The sequence below is a fragment of the Sceloporus undulatus genome, chromosome 5, assembly GCF_019175285.1.
Source record: "Sceloporus undulatus isolate JIND9_A2432 ecotype Alabama chromosome 5, SceUnd_v1.1, whole genome shotgun sequence".
Classification (NCBI taxonomy): Eukaryota; Metazoa; Chordata; class Lepidosauria; order Squamata; family Phrynosomatidae; genus Sceloporus; species Sceloporus undulatus.
The window spans coordinates 41,223,915-41,229,099 of record NC_056526.1 but is presented as its reverse complement, the minus strand read 5'-3'; positions in this window follow the sequence as shown (position 1 = coordinate 41,229,099).

The window sequence follows — 5,185 nt, the reverse complement described above, 5'->3', positions numbered from 1 at the left end:
GCCCAAGGTCATCCTGTAAGTTTCCATGGCTAAGCGGGGATTTGACCCCTGGTCTCCAGAATCACAGTCCAGTGCTCAAACCATTACATCACACTGGCTCTCCTATACCCTGGATCAGAGCATTATTGTTGCTGTTATACAGTATATTGTGAATTCAGCTTTGACTTATGGTGACTCTACAAATGGGAGAACTCCATAAACCCTGGTCATCATTGCCCTTGCTCAGGCATTGCAAACTCAGGGTCATGGCTCCCTTTACTGAGTCAACCCAACTGTAGTGTAGCTTTATTCTTTATCCACTGCCTTCAACTTTACTAAAGTGTTATCATCCTTTCCTGTGGATCATGTTGTCTCATGATAGTTCCAAAGTACAATCACCTCAGTTTAGCTAATTTGGCTAAATTGGTCTTAATTTGTTTCAGATACATTTATTTGTCTTTTCAGCAATTTATGATATCCACAGAACTCCCCTCCAGCACAATGGAACTTATCACACAACACTGTTACACTGCAATTCCACTGCATTAATGTATCTTTGCCTGAGTTTATCACATGATTTCATAACTTCCCCTAAGCTGTACCATGCTGTACATTGGGTCATTTGTAAATCAATTCTTTTCCCACTTGAAATAATCTGTTAATGACCCCCCTCCCCCAATTCCATCACGGTTTAACAACATCTTTGGGTATGAATGTCTTGTCCTACCTCACTGGCGATTGGGAGCATAATGAATGTGATGTGGATGTGAGTTCTGCAGTGTGTTTTGGACCATGGTCACTCCCAAATTGGCATTCACTACATGGACTGAATTACAATTCCCAATCATCCCCAGTCAGCATCAATGGCTACTGGCTGGGGATGATGGGAACTGCAACACAGCATATCTGGAGGCACCAGACTGGGGAAAGCTAATACTGAACATAAGTGCAGCAGTAGAGTGAAGCTAAGTAGAAGATAATTCTGATAATGTGACATAGAAGTCATGGGTTAGATTTACTCTGGAGAGTGGTGGTGATGATGGGCAGGATTGCTGAGCTAGAAGATGATGCAGTAAATAGAATCCACTCTAGGTCTGACTAAAATCTGTCAATAAATATGAAAACAAAACAAAACTATGGCCTATAGTCTGAACACGAAGAAAACAAAAATAATAACCATGGATGATATACCTAAATTTAATGCAGATGATAAGGACATTATAATAGTTAATCCCCCCCCCCATATTTTGCAGTCAAGAAATCAGAAGAAGACTAGGACTTGGAAGGGCAGCTATGAAATAACTAGACAAGATCTTGAACTGCAAAGATATTTCAATGAATATTAAAGGTACGATTGTACATGCTATTGTATTTCTCATCACTATGCGTGGATGTGAGAGCTGATATTGAAGAAAGCTGACAGGAAGAAAATCAGTTCATCTTAGATGTGCTGCTAGAGAAGAGTTCTGTGGATACCATGGACTGTTAAAAAGACAAATAAATGGGTCCTAGAACAAATCAAGTCTGAACTCTCCATAGAAGCCAAAATGAATAAATTGAGTCCATTGTGCATATCATGAGAAGGGTTTATAGAAAAGACAACAATACTAGATAAGGTAGAAGGCATCAGAAAAAAAGGAAGACGACATTAAGGCTAAGAAACTCCATCAGGTCGGCTAGACCTGAACAGGGCTATTGAGGACAGGGAGTGTTGGAGATGTCTCATTTATAGGGTGGCCATAATTCATGCTGACCTGAAGGCAGTTAACACACAACAGCAGACACCAGAGTGTGTTCAGTCTTCCTGCATCTTGAAATTATGGCCTGTTACAGACTGCCAAAATAAAGCTGCTTCGGTTCTCTGTAGAGGTATGCTATTTAAATGATACATGGGTCCTTAGAGTCCGGAGGTCACACCAAAGCCACAATCCATTCCTAAGAACTGGAGTGCAGCTTTGGTGCAGCTTCCGGATTCTTAGGATGCATGCATCATTTAAACAGTATACCTCCAAAGAGACCCGAAGCAGCTTTATTTTGGCAGTCTGTAACAGGCCAATGTCTCAAAAGGGACCTTTTGCATTTCTTCTGGGTTGAAATGCATGACTGTTCCTTGAATAGGGAATGTGTGCATTTGCCTGTCCGACTGGTATTTCTACTCCCTTTTAGTACATTATTAAAGGAAAAATATAAAATAAAATAAAAATTAAATTACCAGCAGTAAACACCCATTTCAATAGAACGCATGTGTGTGCCACCTCAGTTTTTCAAGTTGTCTCTTTGGCAATAATTTTCGACAGCTAAGCTATGAGTTTGTTCCACAAAGTTACACTTATGATAGAAGCAGTTACACCCATACAAATTTAGGAAGCACTGCTTTCTTTAAAAAAAAAATGGGTGCTTAATAATAGCCCATCACATTTAGATAGAAAACCACTTAGTAATTCATAAGCTGTCAGGCTTCTGGAAAAGATGCTGGGTGTTTTCTCCATTTGGTTGACATTCAAGCATTTCTTGAGGTATTCTTACAAATATATCTCAGCAAGTATTTAAGAAGATAAGAAATGATAGAGTTGGATGTCATCAGTTTACTAGTCACACTTAACATATAGCAAAATTCACAGGCCAGCATCCAGGGGTAGACCATGGATCCTCCAGCATTACCTTCTGAGTTCTCCAAAAAGGACTGAAACTACAGTAGAACAGTCACATTCCTGCCCTATACTCTCTATTACTTTGTATGCCCTCAGGTACCATCCCACAGAAGCATCCTAGAGGGATACCATGATTGTTGGTATCAAAAGCTGCTGAGAGACCCAGTAAAATCAACAGGGGCACACCCCCCCTGTCCAATTCTCTGTTTAATTCATCCACCAAGCCATCCAAAGCTGTCTCAGTCCCATTGAAACAGGCGTGGTTCCCCATTGCTATCTCTTTACAATGAAGGCCCTTGCCACTTGTCAGATAATCTGGATTCTGTCTGGGGCCCCATTAACATCTTCTAGCCATCTAGGAGACCAGTTCATGATGGTGGTTAAAACCAAACAGGCAGAGTTAACACCAGCATTCTACTTAAGCATTTTTATGTATCAGGATCTCAGGATATTTGTAAGGCATAATGAGCAGCTCTTTGGTAATTTTTAAAGGCTATTTTATGCAATCATAAATATACAAAATTATACATTCCCCTTATGGAGAAACACAGCTATATCAATGTTTGGGTGCTTTCTTTCATCATGTTACATTACCTTGAATGTTAGGTATTATACTGTATGACATTACATCATAGAGCCATTAGGATATTACACTTTCATAAGGACTGAACCTTTTATCTCTCCTCATCTCTTTAACAGGTGTCTCTGTATAGATCACTAAGGCCTCATCTGCATTTCAGAATTAATGCAGTTTAACAACCACTTTAATTGCCACATCTCAATGCTATGGAATTCTGGGGTTTGCAGTTTTTGTGAGATAATCAGCCTTCTCTGTCAGACAGCTCTGGTATGGAGCCATGTCAGTTAAAGTGGTGACAAAAAGCATTAATTCTGCAGTGCAGATGAAGCCATAGAAGACTACTATCAATTTAAACAATCTAGTTTATCCACTAAGAATAACATATCTTATTTTGAGAAACTATACATCTCTACACAGGCATCTGTGAATATACAGGCATGCATGGGTTAATCTCCTTAAGCATTGTTAAAGCTAACAGCATCCGTTATATCCATAAGCATCTTAATGGGCATCCTTTACTATCATAATGGAACATATATCTATTTTTGCATAGCTTAGATGTTTTCTTACTACTACAATCTCTCAGTATGTCTTTCAGCATGTCTGGGTAGTTTAAAAGTTATCAGCTGTTATGAACAGCCTGCTGCATGTATTGCAGACTGCCAAAAGCAGTCTAATTGCAAGCTCTATCTTGGTCCTTTCATTCTCTCTCTAGCCTTGCTCAGGTTATCAGTGTCTAATCAAAATAATTCAAAAGAAAAGTGCTAGATATCATTTATGATAGCTAGTCAAAACAAATATTTTTTAAAGATATGATGGCACTTGGGGTCTTTGGCTGGCTGCCATCCTAACTGCATCAGCCATTACACCTGCTAGGAAGTTATTATCGGTTACATCTGTTCACATCTCAGTGTTATTAGAAATGCAGATATTCTCATTTCTTCCCTTATTTATGTTTGAATATATGCTTTGCCCAGATTTAGGCTGCTGCTAGGTTTCCAATAATGCATACACATGCATTCTAATACATCTAGCCTTCTACATTATATATTATACCCTGTATGCTATACTCTACAGGTTACTTTCTGTATTTCATAGGCATATTCCCAGGCTTCATGGTGGCAACCAAATAAACCTGGCCTGTAACATTATAGCCTGGCCTAATGCCATATTGAAATAGATCTAGATAATCCATTTTGTGTAGAAAACCTGAAGCTGACAGACCCACACATGTTCTAGAACCTTGCCCCAAAAGGGATTTTGTGAGACTAGTTGGTAATGATTTAGTGTAGTTGAGTTCAGGGGGAGTCCCCCCCCCCCAATAAAGGCCTCTTTTAGACAAGATAGCACTCTGACTTGCTGCAGTGAGGCAATCATCACTCTCCTTACTCATTTTCTGGCTGCTTTTATAAGCCCGGAAGTGTATGGGCCTAGTTCACATGTGGTGGCTCTTATCTTTCCAAGGATCTTGTCCATATCCTCAGGCTGTGCAAAGGAATCCAATGGTGTGGTCCACACCAACACTTTGTGCCAGCCAGCCTGGCCATGTACTAGGGTTGCGTGGGGGCGGAGCGACCGCACGCCCTGTAGCCCTATTATGTGGCGGTGGTGTAATAATGGTGGCGCCCTGTATACACAGGTGCTTCCATTATTACGTAAGTGCCATGCAGTGTCTGCATGTTGCCGCGCGGTACTTATGTAATGAGTGCGGCAGTGGCGCACTCGTAACGCTGCCCCTGAAGCTTGAAAAGAACCTGCTTTTTGCGGGTTCTTTTTTCGCTGGAGGGAAGCTGCGCAGTTTGGCAGCTGTGGCTTCCCTCCAGAGGAAAAACAGTCACTGGCAGGCCACTGCTTTTCGGCAGTCTGTACCAATACAGCAGTCTGCACCAATAACACAGGATAAGTGGGAGCTAAGATTACATCCACTGGGCCTGTATTAACCACAGCATCCAAGTCAGTTGATTCAACCAAGGAA